The following is an 18,426-nucleotide window of genomic DNA, read 5'->3' as shown; positions in this document are numbered from 1 at the left end:
AACTACAAGTTTATGAGGTGTCTTCATGGTGTGAATGTGGAGAGGATGTTTCTTATGGAAGAAAGAGGAACTAGTGATGACTATCTGAAAATAAGAGCTTTCCCATTAAGACATAGATGAGGTAATGTTTTCTGTGCTTTCTCCTTAAAATGTCAGTGGAAGCAAAATATTTTTTAAGACAGATTCATGATAAACAAGAAGGTGAGAGGTTGCTACATGGAACCAAATGATCTTCTCCTAATTCATATCTTTGTAAGTGATGGTGTTGTGGTGACACTGAGAGGCAGAGTCATTGCCACCATTTGGATGTTAATGATAGCAGTGATCCTGGTGAATCTGAATTATATATATAATTTACAGCGTGATAGCATGGATTTCCCTGTGACCTCCTAGATGGTTCATAACAAGGCTTAAACAAGATGTTGATCCACTTTGAAGGTTTTTCTGGTTTTTGAATCAGTAGGATATATGTGCATTCTCTGGCCTCAATTTCCTTTATATGCTACTCATTGTTGCGTGGGAAATGTTATCCCAACTAGAACTAAAAAATGTATTTAAACATCTTGATATTAAACCTCTTCCAAATTTTCCTGAATGTTGGGTTTGTTATTGCTGCTCAACTGCACAATGAGATGTCTCATTAAACATAACAGGTTGTAAACCTTGAAAATAACCCCAATGCATAACAACAAAGTGGAGGTAGGGACTACTGTGGTTAGCTGCATATTCAGATTTGGGGGCTGTGGCTCCGTAAAGTGTGTGGATGCATTCAGGAAGTTTTGGTGAATAGTCTTAGCCAAGGACCAGCATGATAAAGTGTGTAGAGAGAGCCAGAGATGGAGAATCCTGCTCAGTGTGCAGGTGGAACCAGAGACTTGGATTAAGGCCTGGTTTACAGTCAAGCTGGCTGCATAAGTTCCCAAAATGTAGACAGGTGTATCGTTAAGAAGGGAAAGGCTTCTGTGCCTGAGTCCACATGTGTACATGAGAAATATCTGAGTGCTAGGCAGCATCTACACATACATCTATTAATGCAGAAGTTGGTTTCTTGTCATTCTGGTCTCTTCTACTGTTGCATAAAGACTGTCAGGGCTGTGTAGTAACTGGTATGCAACCACTACCTCATGTTATAAACTACCTCTCAAAGTGCATTTCCTGTATACTTTGAAGATCAGGACTTGGAATGTTAGGATCCTCAGTCAATTACAAGAGTTCTGGTCTGCATTTATAAAACCCTTATACTTTGACATCAACATCACTGCTCAGAATGGGACGCAATGTGCAAGAGATGGTCAATTTAAAGATCAATGTGGGTACACCTTCTTCTGAGGGACAGACTGAAAAATGAATGCACGCTTCATGAAGTGAGCTTCAACATCAAGAATGTCCTACTTCAGGAAGTCAGCAATTCATCAGCAGAATCAACGATTGCATTATGATTTTCAGCTCACTCTTAACACGCAGCAACATCTTGTTGGAAGGTTCAGAAGAAGCCAAGGAGGACTTCAGCTCTAACTTAGAAATGATCCTGATTCACAATCCAATAAGGGATGAACTGATTCTCTGATGAGCTTGACATCAGGATAGGGAGCAAAACAGCCCTCTGGCAAGGTCAGACCAGCAAAGATGGAGGGCAGAAGATTAACTCCTCCTGATAAAATGCTTGCAGAATGGCCTCATCACAATGAACACAGAGTCAAACACAAGATGATATTGCATCTCTAAGCATTTGTGTCAGTTAAGCACATACCACCAGGCTCAAGAACAGTTTCTACCCCACTGTTATAAGACTATTTCATAATTCCCTAGGTCAACAAGTTGGATTCGTGACCTCACAGTCTCCTTCCTTATGATCTTGCACCTGAGAGCAAGATGCTTACCTTCACTTTCTCTGTAGCTGTTACACTTTATTCTGCATGGTTATTGTTTCATTTTGTTCTACTTCAAAGCACTGTTATTGGTCTGATCTGATCTGTATGAATAGTTTGCAAGAGAAACATTTTACTTCATCTCAGTACATGAGACAATAATAAACCAGTTCCAATTTCAATTGTATAATCTGAGGCAACACAGATCAGGCAGCATCTATGGAGATGAATAAACAGTCAACATTTCGGGTCGAGACACTACTTCAAGACTGGAAAGGAAGGAATAAGATGCAAGAATAAAAAGGTGGGGGAGGGGAAGGAGGCTATATGGAAGGTGATAGGTTAAATCCAGGGGGGTAGGAAAGATAAAGAGCTGGAGAGGAAGGAATCTGATTGGAGAGGAGAGTGGATCAGAGGAGAAAGGGAAGGAGGAGGGGCCCAGGGGGAACAGACCGCAGAGCTGTCATCTCCAACGCCAGCAGGCCCAGACGTCTCCAGACTGCAATCCCTGCTAGTAATTTCAACAGTTCTAATGATCCTGAGCAGATTCAGAACCCAGACTCCACTGCCATCAAACAGGGTTCCAACGACCTTGGACACCTCCAAGGTGCAAATTGCAAAACCTCAAACTCTGACTCCAGCCTTGACCTCCAGGCGCTGCCGCTGGAAATCCCATCTCCTCTTCCACCACCACCACTCTGCAATCCTGTCTCTCTCAGGTCCCACCACCAGCTCTTGGGTCCTCAGAGACTACATGTTCCTCTCACCCCACCTTTCCAGAACACCCCAAACCCTCCCTTCCCCCCCTCCAATCCCAGCTATCATCCATGCTGGGTTTTCACCATCCACTCTGACCTTCCCCTCTTTGAAGCAGAACGTTCTGTCCTCAGTAAGGGTCTCACCTTTTTTCCATGCGCACAGACCTCAGTGAATTTCGCACCCGCCATGACACTGAGCCTATTTCTTTGGCAAAGACTCTCCACTCAGCACCAACGACCCCTTCTCCCATCTTCAACCCTCCTCCTCTTCCTGGACACCTCGCCCTGGTCTTCTGCCTGCTCTCAACCTTTTCATTGTCAACTGCCGACAGGACATCAATCGTCTAGACTTCAACACTCCTCCCTCCTATTCCAACCTCACTCCTTCTGAACACTCTGCTCTCCACTCTAATCCTAACCTCACCATCAAACCTGCAGATAAGGGAGGTGCTGTAGTAGTCTGGTGTACTGACCTCTACCTTGTTGAGGCCCAGTGACAACTCTTAGACACCTCCACTTACTTACCCCTCAAACAGAAACACCAGGCCATTGTCTCCCACACCATCACCAACCTAATTAATACTGGGGATTTCCCATCCACTGCCACTAACCTCATAGTTTCCTCATGCTGCATTTCTACCTCCTACCCAAGAGCCATAAACCTGTCTGTCCAGGTAGACCCATTGCTTCTGCTTGTTCCTGCCCCACTGAAATTATATCAGCATACCTTGACTCAGTTTTATCTCCCCTGATTCAGTCTCTTCCTACTTACAACCATGACACTTTGCATGCTCTTGACCTTTTCAAAAATTTCAAGTTCTCCTAGCCCGATCATCCTATTTTCACTATGGATGTCCAGTTTCTATACACCTCCACCCCCCACCAGGAAGGCCTCAAAGCTCTCCATTCTTTCTGGACACCAGACCCAACCAGTTCCCCTCCACCACCACTCTCCTCCGTCCTCACTCTCAGTAATTTCTCCTTTGGCATCTCCCAGTTCCTTCAAACAAAAGGTGTAACCATGGACACCTTTCAGTGTAGTCTATGTTTCAAGCCTACGCTGGTATCACTCTCCAACTTTTCCTACACTACATCAACGACTGCATTGGCACTGCTCCCTGCATCCATGTGGAGCTCGTCAACTTCATCAAATTTGCCTCCAAATTCCACCCTGCCCACAAATTTAACTGGTCCATTTCTGACACATCCCTCCCCTTCCTCAATCTCTCTGTCTCTATCTATGGAGGCAGCTTATCTACTGAAGACTATTATAAGCCCACTGACTCTCACAGCAACTTGGACTTCCCAACCTGTTACTTGTAAAAATCCAATACCCTTCTCCCAATTCTTCTGCCTCTGCTACATCTGCTCTTAGGATGAAGTTTTTCCATTCGAGAACTAAGGAGATGTCCTCTTTCTGCAGACAGACAGACTTACTTTCCTCTACCATCAAGACTGCCCTCAACCGCATCTCTTCCTTTTCGCGCAAGTCTGTCCTCACCCCATCCTCCCGCCAACAGCGAGAGAGTTCCTCTTTTCTTCACCTACCAGCCCTCCGCGTCCAGCACATAGTTCTCCGGTACTTGCGCCATCTCCAGTGGGATCCCACCACTAAGCACATCTTTCCCTCTCTCTGCTTTCTGCATTCTGTAGGGATTGCTCCCTATGCGACTCCCTTGTCCTTTTGTCCCTCCTCACTGATCGCCCTCCTGGCACCAACCCTTGCAAGCAGAACAAGTGCTACATTTGCCCCTACGCCTCTTCCCTCACTACCATTCAGGACCTCAAACAGTCTTTCTAGGAGAGGTGACACTTCACCTATGAGTCTGTTGGGGTCATCTACTGTATTTGGTGCTCCCGGCGTGGCCTCCTGTATACTGGGGAGATCCAATGCAGATTGGGAGACTGCTTCGCTGAGCTCCATCCACCAGAGAAAGCAGGATCTCCCAGTGGCCACCCACTTTAATTCCACTTCCCATTCCCATAGCGATGTGTCAATCCATGGCCTCCTCTACTGTCACGATGAGGCCACACTCAGGTTGGAGGAGCAATACCTTATTTTCAGTCTGGGCAGCCTCCAACCAGATGGCGTGAACATTAATTTCTTGATCTTCTGGTAATACCCCCCCATCTCAAACTCTTCTTCACCATTCCCCATTCCCATGTCCCTCTCTTACCTTCTCCTTATCTGCCTATCACCTCCCTCCGGTGCTCCTCCCCCCTTTTCTTTCTTCCATGGCCTTCTGCCCTCTCCTATCAGATTCCCCATTCTCCAGCCCTTTATCTCTTTATAAAATCAACTTCTCAGCTCTTTACTTCATCCCTCCCCTTTCCGGTTTCACCTATCATCTTGTGGTTCATCCTCCCCTACCCCCACTTTCCTATTCTGACTCATCTTTTTTCCCAGTCCTGATGAAGGGTCTCAGTCTGAAATGTAGGACTAGTGGAGGTGTCATCTGCAATGGACTTGATCAGGTGGAGTTGAAATGTGCCATGACCAGTCTTTCAAAGCACTTCACAACAGTGGATATTAGAGCCACTGTCAGGTAGTCAGTAAGGTACAGTATTTTTCATAGGTATTGGGATGACTCACCTTATTCTCACATACTGTGAAACAACCTCGCATCTGATTCTGCATCTCAGAGCTCACACACATACCAGATATTCAATCACAGAAGGTGTACCATGCAAATAGATTGTACAACCCTTACCAGAGTGGTTCCATCTTTAGAATCTGAAGAATACAAGATTGCACTAGGAGGGGTACAGGCACAGAAACATTGCCCTGTGGAGGAGAGTAAGTTAACAATCATTAGAGAAGTCTGTGACCAAAGATTCAAAGTACATTTATTATTAAAGTATACAGTATACAACATACAACCCTAAGATTAATCTTCCCACAGACAACCATGAAACAAAGAAACCCCCCATGTTTAAAAAACATTAAAACACCCCCCATGCACAAAAAAAAAACAAATTGCACAGATTGTAACAAAAAAACAAGCGAAAAACACAAAATATGAAACACAAAATGGAAAAAGTTCTGGCGTAATCTCAGTTCAGCTCAGTGTTCGTTATCTGCAGGCCGCCCCAATTCAAATTCACCCGAAATAGCAACAAAAAGAGGAGTGACCAGAAACACATCACAACATGAACTACAGAGTCCAATCCACAAACTACATCCATTATACCTTGCCGAGACCCAGAACTCCAGCACCATCCACTGACAGCATCGAGGGAGAGCGAGATCATTCAAATGCAGGGGCCTTCCTCCAGCAGCAGCAAGTGAGGGGCAGGTAGACAGTGCTGAACGCCCGCTTGCTTCCACACTTGCCTCAATGATTTCAATACTCCTTGATGCCTTAATCGCGAGATCGACAAGAAATGAGTCGATCATGTGCTTGCGCCCTGTTTCCTGGCTTCTTGGCCTCAAGGCCACACACTTTGCTCAATGTCTCACGGAAAACCAACAGGCTCCAACAGTAACAGAACCACATTTGAAAGAAAAAGATGACGTAAAAGAAGTGAGTTTTGTGAACCATCCTGTGAGTATGGACAGTAATTTTTAGTTATGCCTCTCAGTCCTAGAAATCACAATATAGTTTGAGTTTGTCTAACACTTCAGGTCCGTTCAGTATCTTTATGTTATTGAACAAAACTCTACTTAACCTTTTAAACTCCATGACGTACTACTCCAAACTATATAAAAGAAAACTAGAGAATGCTAGATACTCAACAGGTCAGACCACATCTGTTAGAAGAGAAACACAATTAATGCTTCAGGTAGACCTTCACAAGAACTGGGATGCAGACAAAAACAAATCTTTTAAGCTGCAGGGAAGGTGGAAGAAGAAGTCACCATTTTTGTCTATTTTCAGTACCTGACCATGCCTGTTCATGGTCTATGTACATGGACTTGGAATTTTCTTAGACTTCAACTTCTTTTGGCATTTTATCATTTGGACATTATTCTGTTCATGACTGAAGACGCACAGTAGATATCTCACATTTGCCTACACTGATTGCAGTTGTGCACACTTTTGCCTACACTGATCACAATTAAGCACATTTTTGCCCATTCACTTAATCAACTGGGCACGTAGTTCTCCATCCTCTCATCTGAGTTTGTTATAAATTCAGTGAATAGCTGTCAGCACACCACAGATCCTTGCAGGGGGGTATTGGTCACATCTTGCCAACTTAAGTGCCTTTCTGGCATCTATACATGCTAGCTCCTATTACTTCACCAGTTTCTAAACTGGATGAACAATTTTCCTTAATTTCCATAGTTTATCAAATATATTCTGGAATTCCATTTTAGTAACACCCTTACTTATCACCTCTCTGAAGATTGTTTCATTAGACAAGACTTGCCTTTCTTACTAGCTTCCTCTGATTGACTGGTCAACTGTTCACTCATTCTGGCTCTAGTTTAGGCTATCTAGTTATAATTCTCAGTTTCTGACCTTTATGCAGAGTAGCATGTGTCACTTTCCAGTCTAAAGGAATGATTCCTGAATTAAGCCTTGGCATAAAGCAGTAACCAGCAAGAAAAAGTTCTGTAATCAGGAGAACCAGGGGCACAGTAAGGGGAGAGAAAAGAACACTCAGTTAAACTAAAGTTATTTCAATGTACGAGGTTTAGCAGGTAAGGCAGAAGAACTCAGTGTGTGTATCAGCTCTGGGGTTTGGGATGTTATAGTTATAACAGAGAATGGTCAAGGGTGTGACATGATGGAATTGGAAAGGAGAGGAGTGTGGACCATGGGAGAAAGCGAGGAAGGAAGGGCACCGGGAGAGGTGGCAGGCAGATGAGGAGAGGGCATAAAAGACCAGAGTGGGGAATAGAATAAGAGGGAAGGAGAAGGGAAAAGAAAAAAATACCAGAAGGAGAAATCAATATTCATGCCATCAGGTTAGGGGCTACCCAGATGAAATAGGAGGTGTTACTCCTCCACTCTGAGAGTGGCCTCATTATGGCTAAAGGGGAGGCCATGGATAGACATGTTGGAATGTGAATGGGGATTGGAATTTAAAGAGTTAGCCATCAGGAAATACTGCATTTGGCAGATGGAGATGAGGTGTTCAACAAAACGGTCCCCTAATTTACATCGGGTTTCACCACTGTAGAGGAGGCCACATCGGGAGCACCGGATACAACAGACGACCCCAACAGATTTGAAGGTGAAGTTTTGCCTCACCTGGAAGGACTGTTTGGGGCCATGAATGGAAGTGAGTGAAGAGGTGAATGGGCAGATGCCGCATTTCTGTCACTTGCAGGGATAGGTGACAGAAGGGAGATTAGTGGGGAGGGAGAATTGAATAAGGGAATCATGAAGAAGATCTGTCAGCTCAATTTTCAGAGTGGTAAGGGCCTGGTTGGGGTGTAATTTGAGAAATGTATCCAGGAAAGTTTCCTTTATTAGTATATAAAGGATCCCTGCTCAGGAGAGTGCAATATTGGACCTCTTCTTTGGCAACGAGGCAGGGCCAGTAACTGAATTGGCAGTCAGAGAGCACTTTGGCTCTTGTGATTATAATTCTATTAGTTTTAACATAATGGTAGGAATGGATAGGACATGTCCACAGGTTAGGAGCAAACTGGAGCAGGGCCAGTTTTGAGGGAATTTGGCAGGATTTAGAAGGGGTAGATTGAGAAGGCCTATTTGAAGGGAAAGGAATGCAAAGCAACTGGGAAGCTTGTAAAAGTCGAGATAACAAGAATCCAGGAGTAGCAGGTTTTCTTTAGGGTGAAGAGTAAACCTGCCAAGTTTAAGGAACCTTGGCTGACAAGAGATATTGAGGTTTTCTGTCAAGAAGAAGGAAGCATACATTGTGTTTAGGATATTGGGAAGGAATGAATCCCATGAAGACTATAAAAAGATTAAGAATACACTTAAGAGAGAAAAAGGACGGCAAAGAGACTGTATCAGATGGATCTGACAGGCAAGGTTAAGAAAATTCCCAAAAGTTTCTCTCATTATATTAAGAGTCAAATGGTGGCTACAGAGAGAATAGGTTGCCTATGTTCTCAGCACAAGAGATGGGTAAGACTTTTAATGAATATTTTTCCTATGTTTACTGGAGTGAATTCTGAGGGACAGAATCTTTAAGCTTTTGGATAGACAAGTCTGATTGGGAGGAGTCATTAAGGCTGTATGTATGGTAAATCATTCTTGTCAAAACTTCCAGAGTTCTTTGAGAGATAACTAAAAACAATGACTGTAGGGCAGTGAATGTTGTCTGCTCAGACTTTAGTAAGGCCTTCATGAAATGGCAAATGGTAGGCTGGTCTGGTCAGCTAAATTCCATGGATTCACGGGAAACTAGTTGGGTGGATTCAGAATTGCCTTGGAGGTAGGAAGCAGAGAGTGGTGATTGTAATTTTTTTTTCTCAGAATGGGGACTGGTGACGAGTGGTTTGCCCCAGGGATTGGTGTTGAGACCCTTGGTATTCATTACTTATATAAATTTTGTGGATTTCTATAAGTCTTCATCAGTAAATTTGCAAGGCTTGATACAAGGCTTGATCAGTAAATTTGCAGATGACACAAAATTAGGGAAGGGATGGGAAGAGCTCAGTTAATAGAGAGCACTCCTGTGGCCATCCCCCTCAGTAATGGTTATCTCGTTTTGGATGCTGTTGAGGAGGAGGTGACCTGACAGAGAACAACCATGGCAATCGGGTCTCTGGCACTCAGCCTGGTTCTGTGGTGCAGAAGGGAGAGAAGAAGTTGAAGAATGTGGTATTCATAGGGGATTCCATAGTGAAGGGAACAGACAGGAGGTGCTGGCAGCCTGACAGAGATACCCGCTTAGTGTGTTGACTCCCAGGTGCCAGGGTACGGGTTGTCTCGGATCGGGTGCACAGTATTCTGAAGGGAGGGCGTGAACAGCCAGAAGTCTTGGTACACATGTGTACCAATGACATAGTTAGAAAAGGGGAGGATGTCCTGAAGAGAGAATTCAGGGAGTTGGGTAGGAAACTGAAAAGCAGGACCCAGTAATCTTGGGATTGCTGCCTGTGCCACGCACTAATGAGCGCAAGAATAGCATGATCAGCTATATTAATGCATGGCTGCGAGACTGGTGTAGGGGGCAGAGCTTTAGATTCCTGGATCATTGGGGCATCTTCTGGGGGAGGGACGACCTGTACAAAAAGGACAGGTTAAACCTGAACCAAAGGGATGCAATATTCTAGCAGACAGGTTTAATAGAGCTGTTAAGGAGGGTGTAAACTAATTTGGTAGGGGGATGGGAACTGGAGGGATAGGGCTGAGGAAGGGGAAAACAAAATAAATCAAAGATGGCGTGCAACAGAGATGATAGAAAGAACAGGCAGGAGATGGGGCATAATCACAGCCAGTGGGATGAGTTACAGGGCAATAGAGGCGTGGTGCAGTTAAAACAGAAAGCAACAAATACTGGACTGAAAGTGTTATATTTGAATGCACACAGCATAAGAAATACAATGGACAATCTTGAAATTCAACTACAGATTGGCAAGTATGATGTTGTGGCCATCTCTGAAACTTGGAAAAAGGATGGCTGTCATTGGGAGCTGATCGTCCAAGGATATACGGTGTATTGGAAAGATAGGTTAGTAGGCAGAGGGGGTGGTGTGGCTCTGTGTATGAGAAATAGTATTAAGTCATAAGAAAGGGATGACATAGGATCGAAAGGTGTAGAGTCTCTATGGGTTGAGTTAAGAAATGGCAAGGGTAAAAGGACCCTCATGGCAGCTGTATACAGGCCTCCAAACAGCAGCCAGGATATAGATTACAAATTACTGCAGGAGATAGAAACGACATGTCAGAAGGGCAATGTCATGGTAATCGTTGGGGATTTTAACATGAAAATAGATTGGAAAAACCAGGCCAGTACTGGACCTCAAGAGAGAGAATTTGTAGAATGTCTAAGGGATGTCTTTTTAGAATAGAAAGCCCACTAGGGTATCAGCTGTGCTGGATTGGGTGTTGTGCAATGATCTGGAGGTGATAAAAGAATTTAAGGATCATTTCCTACGCAACTCTCTTATCCACTCGTTCCCCCCCATCCCCCATCCCTTCCCACCGATCTCCCTCCTGGCACTTATCCTTGTAAGTGGAACAAGAGCTACACCTGCCTTTACACTTCCTCCCTCACCACCATTCAGGGCCCCAGACAGTCCTTCCAGGTGAGGCGACACTTCACCTGTGAGTCGGCTAGTGTGGTATACTGCATTCGGTGCTCCCGGTGCAGCCTTCTATATATTGGTGAGACCCGACGCAGAGTGGGAGACCGTTTCGCTGAACACCTACACTCTGTCTGCCAAAGAAAGCAGAGCCTCCCAGTGGCCACACATTTTAATTCCACATCCCATTCCCATTCTGATATGTCTGTCCATGGCCTCCTCTACTGTCAAGATGAAGCCACACTCAGGTTGGAGGAACAACACCTTATATTCTGTCTGGGTACCCTCCAACCTGATGACATGAACATGATTTCTCTAACTTTCGTTAATGCCCCTCCTCCCCTTCTTACCCCATCCCTTATTTATTTATTTGTTTGTTTGTTTGTTTATCTGTCTATTTATTTATCTATCTATCTTTCACCCCCCCACTTTTTTTCTTTTTCCTCCTCTCTTTTTTCTCTCTCTGTCCCTCTCACAATCACTCCTTGCCTGCTCTCTATCTCCCTCTGGTGCTCCCCTCCCCCTTTCTTTCTCCCTAGGTCTCCCATCCCATGATCCTTTCCCTCCTCCAGCTCTGTATCCCTTTTGGCAATCAACTTTCGAGCTCTTGGCTTCATCCCACCCCCTCCTGTCTTCTCCTATCATTTCGGATCTCCCCCTCCCCCTCCCACTTTCAAATCTCTTACTATCTTTTCTTTCAGTTCGTCCTGACAAAGGGTCTCGGCCCGAAACGTCGACTGTACTTCTTCCTATAGATGCTGCCTGGCCTGCTGCATTCCACCAACATTTTGTGTGTGTCGCTTAAGGTTAAGGAACCTTTACGGAACAGTGATCACAACATGTTCAAATTCACTTTGACATTTGAGAAGGAGAAACTAATAAAGTAAATTACAATGGCATGAGAGGGGAACTGGCCAAGATTGACTGGAAAGGGACACTAGCAGGAAGGACAGCAGAGCAGCAATGGCTGGAGTTTCTGCAAAAAATGAGGGAAGTGCAAAACGGATATACTCCAAATAAGAAATTTTCAAAAGGAAGAAGGACACTACCGTGGCTGACAAGTGAAGTCAGAGCCAAAGTAGAAGCAAGAGAGGGCATACAATGAAGCCAAAGATAGTGGGAAGGTAGAGGATTGGGAAGCTTTTAAAAACTTGCAGAAGGAGACAAAGAAGGTCATTTGGAAGGAAAAGATGAATTATGAAAGGAAGCTGGCGACTAATATCAAAGAGGATACTGAACGCTTTAAGTGTATAAAGGGTAAAAGAGAGTTGAGGGTAGATATAAGACCAATAGAAAATGATGCTGGGGATATTGTAATGAGTGATGCAGAGATGGCAGAGGAACTAAATGTGTATTTTGCAGCAGTATTCACAGTGGAAGACATCTGCAGTATACCGGACATTCAAGAGTGTCAGGGAAGTGAAGTATGTGCAGTGAAAATTACGACTGAGAAGGTGCTGAGGAAGCTTAATGGTCTGAGGGTGGATAAATCTCTTAGACCTCATGGCATGCACCCTTGGGTTCTGAAGGAAGTAGCTAGACAGATTGCAGAGGCATTAACAATGATCTTTAAAGAATCAATAGATTCTGGCATTGTACTGGATGACTGAAAAATTGCAAATGTTACTCCACTACTTAAGAAAGGTAGGAGGCAGCAGAAAGAAAAACTATAGACCTGTTAGCCTGACATCAGTGGTTGGGAAGTTGTAAGAATCGATTATTGGGGATGAGATTATGGAATACCTGGAGGCACATATCAAGAAAGGCCAAAGCCAGCATGGTTTCTTGAAAGGGAAATCCTGCCTGACTAACCTACTGCAATTTTTTGAGGAAATTACAAGCAGGGTAGACAAAGGAGATGCAGTAGATGCGGTGTACTTGGATTTTCAGAAGGCTTTTAATAAGGTGTTGCACATGAGGCTGCTTAGCAAGATAAGAGCCCATGGAATTACAGGGGGGTTACTAGCATGGGTGGAGCATTAGCTGATCAGCAGAAAGCAGAGAGTGGGAATAAAGGGATCCTATTCTGGCTGGCTGCCAGCTACCAGTGGCGTTCCACAGGGGTCGGTGTTGGGACTGCTTCTTTTTACGATGTATGTCTATGACTTGGACTATGGGATTAATGGATTTGTGGCTAAATTTGCCAATGATACAAAGATAGGTGGAGGAGCGGGTAGTGTTGTGGATACATAGAGCCTGCAGAGAGACTTAGATAGTTTAGGGGAATGGACAAAAAGTGGCAAATGAAATACAATGTTGGAAAGTGTATGATCGTGCACTTTGGTGGAAGAAATAAATGGGCAAACTATTATTTAGATAGGGAGAGAATTCAAAATACAGAGATGCAAAGGGACTTGGTGTCCTTGTACAGGATACCCGAAAGGTTAACCTCCAGGTTGAGTCGGTTGTGAAGAAGGTGAATGCAATGTTGGCATTCATTTCTGGATGTATAGAATATCAGAGCAAGGATGTGATTTTGAGGCTGTATAAGGCACTCGTGAGACCACACTTGGAGCACTGTGTGCAGTTTTGGGCTCCTTAATTTAGAAGGGATATACTGACATTGGAGAGGGTTCAGAGAAGATTCACGGGAATGATTCCAGGAATGAAAGGGTTACCATATTAGGAACGTCTGACAGCTCTTGGACTGTATTCCCTGGAGTTAAGATGAATGAGGGGGGATCTCATAAAAACATTCAGAATGTTAAAAGGCCTGAACAGATTAGATATGACAAAGTTATTTCCCATGGGAATGGGAGTCTACAACATGAGGGCACAACTTCAGGATTGAAGGACATCCATTTAGAATAGAGATGCGGAGAAATTACTTTAGTCAGAGGGTGGTAAATCTGTGGAATTTGTTGTCACGAGCGGCTATGGAGGCCAAGTCATTGGGTGTATTTAAGGCAGAGATAGATAGTTTCTTGATTAACCAGGGCATCAAAGGGTATGGGGCAAAGGCAGGGGAGTGGGGATGACTGGAAGAATTGTATCAGCCCATGATTGAATGGCGGAGCAGACTTGATTGGCCAAATGGCCTACTTCTGCTCCTATATCTTATGGTCTTACAGTCTTAAAATTACAAAGTGTTGGTAGTGAAAAATGTTATTGTAGATTACTAGGGGATCTTGATCAGTTAAAGAAGTGGACCATGTGGATTTGGATTTCAATACAGATAAGTGTAAGGTAATGCATTTTGGAAAATCAAACCAGCTTAGGATGTGTTGTATGAATGTTAGGTCACTGGGGAAAGTAATAGAACCGAGGAAACTGAGAACAAATGTGTAGTTCATTGAAGGTAGCATCACAGGTAGACGGGGTGGAGAAAAAGACATTCAGCGCATGGGCCTTCATCGGTCAAGGCATTAAGTATCGGGAATTGTGACATTATGTTTCAGTTGTAGAAATCACTGTTGAAGCCACACCTAGAGTACTGTGTTCACCCTTTTATCAAGTCAAGTTTATTGGTATTTAACTTTCTACATGTGTACTGTCAAACGAGACTGTGTTTCTCTGGACCAGGATGTAAAGCACATTAATACACATAACACACCCATAAAACACACGATAACATATGAAAGTAAGGATAAAATCTACAGATGAATTATGCATAAATAAACAAAGTGCATAAATTAAATATTGTAAAGTACAGAACAGATTAACCAGTGACACTTTGAATACAATGTGCCAGGGAGTTCAGAAGTCTAACGGCCTGAGGGAAGAAATTGTTTCTCATCCTGACCGCTCTTGTTTTTATGCATCAGAGCCTCCTGCCTGATGGTAGAAAGTCAAAGAGGATACTGGATGGATGGGTGGGATCCTTAATAATACTATGGGCCCTGTGTACACAGCTCTCCTGACAAATGTCCTTGATGGATGTTAGGGAGACCACTATGATCCTCTCAGCCATTCTTACAGTCCTTTGCAGCGACTTGCATTTCAATGCTCAGCTGCTCACATACCAGTTGGAGAGTCAATTTGTCCAGATGCTTTCAATGGTGCTCCTATAAAATTCAGTTAAGTTGGGGGAGCCTTGCTTGCCCCTCGATCTCCTTAGGAAGTGGAGGCCCTGCTGTGCCTCCTTGTTCAGGGAAGTGATACTAAGGGACCAGGTGAGGTCAATCATGATGTGAACTCCCAGGAACTTGGTGCACTTAACTCTCTACAGAGGAGCCATGTATTCACAGAGGGGGTTGGTTCATTGCATCTTCCTGAAGTCCACAATGATTTCCTTGTTCTTCTCAATGTTCAGACTTAGGTTGTTGTTCTTACACCAATCCACCAGCCGCTCCACTTCTTCTCTGTACACCACCTCATCACCACTGTTGTGCCTTCCGTAAAACTGATGACATGGTTTGAGCTGAATCCTGTGACACAGTCGTGCGTCAACAGTGTGAACTTGTCGGGTTGAGCACACAGCCCTTGGGGGTGCTCAGCATAATGGGACTAAAGATCTTGCTGTCCCCATGAACTGGCTGTGGCCTTCTGTTAAGAAGTCCAGGATCCAGTTGCAAAGAAAGATGCGGTTAAACAGGAAGGAGTGCAGAAAAGTTTTAAGTGCATGTTTCTTGGACTAGAGGGGCTAAGTTATGGGGAATGGCTACGCAGGCTTAGAACATGGGGGAATGAGGGAACCCCTCATAAAAATAGTTAAAAATTATGAGAAGCACAGATAAAATGTATGGGAACAGACTTTTCCCTAGGGTAGGGAAGTTCAGAATCAGGCGCCCTAGGTTAGAGTGAGGGGAAATATTTAAAAGAAACAGATGCAGCAAAATTTTCATGCAGATGATGGTGATCTTATGGAACGAGCTGCCAGAGAAATTGATTGAGAAATGTATAAAACTAGCATTTAAGAGGCACTTGGATAGTTACATTGAAGAGCTTGGTTAAGTGTGATATGGGCTGACTACCAGAAATTGGGACTTAATAGGCATTGGTAGAAAGGCGTTTATCTGTGCGTTTTTGCTTTGTGACTGTATGAATGAAATTCAGAAGTTGGGACATTTCAACATTTTCAACTATTTCTTTTCAAATTCCTGAAGTGGAAATCATGTGGTCCTGGGAAACTATCACTCCTCAAAGTTCAAAGCTGAGCTGTGTTGAGTTTATTATCATGTGCACAAGTACATGTGTACAAAGGTGAATGAAAAGCAAACTTACCACAGCATCATAAACATGTAGCATCAAATAAGCAGAATTCTGAAGATATGCGTGAATTAAACATAAATTATTGTAAAGGGGGTATCTTCTTTTTCATTGTTACTGTGTATGTTACTCAGAATGGCTTCTTTGTTCTGTTAAAAGTAGGAATGTTTTTTGTTGCGAGAGAGTGCTGGAAGCTTGTTTGGGTTAAAATTTACTGATAAGGAGAATTGTATTCCTTTGTTAACCAATTGGGATTAATGTTGTTCTTTCTTCTGAGTCTGTAAACTATTGTTGGTGGGCTTTTGGGAGATCGGCGCGAGGGGGTGAGAGAGAGAGAGAGGACGTGAGACTGTAAACTGGGCGAGGAACGGACCTCAAGTGGGGGCCAAGGCCAGGAGGTACCCCAAGGAGAGGAGACGAAGATAGATGTGCTTGGTTGACCACTTCGGATGGTCCTGAGCTGCGAGTCGAGGAGTTCGGAGGGTGTCGAATGGTGGCCAGAAGACTTCAATAATTGAGCTCCAACGGTTGTGCACGAAGTGGTTTGGACTTTGATAAGTTTGGCGCCTTTTGCTTTTTCTTTTTCTTTCATATATATTGTATTGTCTAGTACTCTTTTAGTTTTAGTAAACTCTTTAAAGTGTATTCCGTAATGGTATCTGGTGTGAGTTTGATATTGTGTGTGTACGCTCGGCATAACCTTGATTCCCACAGCCCCTGCATGTACGGGAGGTGGGGTTGGTGAGTGGCTGGATCTCCTTTTCTCCTAGACATATACCAGCCTGTTGGGTAAGTGTTACATTTGTGGGGGCTCGTCCGGGATCTGAACCCGGGACCTCTCGCACCTCTCTAATCAGTTGCCCGAACGATGGAGGGGGGCCTTTCCTATAAGCCTGCCGGATAATCCATGCCACCTTGTCCTCCTCCAAAGAGCCACTGAGTATCTGACTCATCCTCACGCTAGCCACGTCAGGCGCCTTCACTACCCCCCGGCGCCGCAACCCCGTAAGCATCCCATCCATCCAAAATATGTACTCGGAGAGCTTTTCCCCTCTCCATTGTTCCAGGCATTGAGACTCTGCTAAAAGCAGCCAGGGTTCCCCTGATCGGATCACCTTGGGCCTCGCCTGCGTACACCACACCGTCCCTCGTTTACACTCCGGGTCCAGCCCTTGGGAGGCAACCCCTTCTTCGAACACCGCTCGAAACACTGGATGCACCGAGAGGGTCTCCAAAAAGTGTTCCCCCCATTTCTCCTTACAAGCTCCCAGGAGCCGTTGCACAACGGGGGAGTTAGTCCCCACCAGGAGGGCAGCACCACCGGTTTCCACCGGGTCAGGACACACCACACCAACATCTCAATAGCTTCAGACACTCCCACATCGCCCTCCAAGAACTCCAATCTCACCGATAGGTACCCATCATACGGGTAATCACCCTCGCTCACACCCCAAATCTGCAGGGCGTCAAATGGGGTTACGGGCAAATGCTTTAGATATTGGTTGTAGAACGACCGGTACAATAAGGTCACCTGCGATCCCGTATCAAGAACGGCTTTCATGTAAACTCCCTCTATCCGTAGACCCACACTGGCCAAGACCCGGGTCATCATGCTCCAACAAATTCATATCCCCCACAGTTCTCTCCATGAGCCTCTGGAAGGTGGCTGGGGCCCTCGATATGCCTTGGGGCATTCGTTCGAACTGAAAGAACCCCAGCGGGCAGATAAAGGCTGTCTTCTCTTTATCGCCCTCACTCATCGGGATCTGGTAATACCCACTTCTTAAGTCCAGCACACTAAACCACTTCGCTCCACTCAGACAGGCCAACGCGTCCTCGACCCTCGGGATGGTATATTGATCAGGGACAGTTTGCTGATTCAAAGTCCTGTAGTCAACACACATGCGCACCCTCCCATTCTTCTTCCGTGCCACCACTATTGGGGACGCATAGGGACTTTGGGACTCAGCTATAATTCCGGCTTCCTTCAACATGCACAAGTGCTGCCGCACATCCTCAACATCTACTGGGGCCAGCCGCCGGAAATCGTGTCTCCCCTTCAAGATCGTCCGGGGCGTCTACTAACAGGGCTTCGCCCGTCGGCACTCCTGGGAATCTGAGGGTCCCCATCATGAGTGCTACCTCCCCTTACTAGTGCTGGGCACCTCTCTGGGGTCCACCTCTAGCTCCAGCTCCTCCTCCGGTGTCTCCTCATCCTCATCCTCGGAGAGAGTGTGGAGCCCCCACAGCCCCGCCTCCCCCGGAACACTGACCGTCGCTGGCAGTTCCAACGTCATGACGTCAGCACTCGTACGAACCAACACCCAGCTAGACTCCACCTCTACCTTCTCTAACAGAGGCATGGACGGGTGTTTTGCCTTATCAGCCAACTTGTACGCCCTCTGCAACTCCCTCTTCATGTCGGACACATACTTTAGATAGGGCTTCCCGGGTAATTCACCCACTTCAGCCCCAAAAC

At 45.0% G+C, this 18,426-nt stretch overlaps 1 protein-coding gene across 2 annotated transcripts in view; it reads left to right on the top strand.

The window, feature by feature from the left end:
- glis3 (GLIS family zinc finger 3) overlaps window positions 1-18,426 on the top strand; it is a 490,617-nt gene that overhangs the window by 326,337 nt on the left and 145,854 nt on the right. The window lies entirely within an intron of this gene.

This window comes from Hemitrygon akajei, chromosome 2 (assembly GCF_048418815.1).
Source record: "Hemitrygon akajei chromosome 2, sHemAka1.3, whole genome shotgun sequence".
In the NCBI taxonomy this organism is placed as follows: Eukaryota; Metazoa; Chordata; class Chondrichthyes; order Myliobatiformes; family Dasyatidae; genus Hemitrygon; species Hemitrygon akajei.
This window is presented reverse-complemented; position numbering and strand designations above follow the sequence as displayed.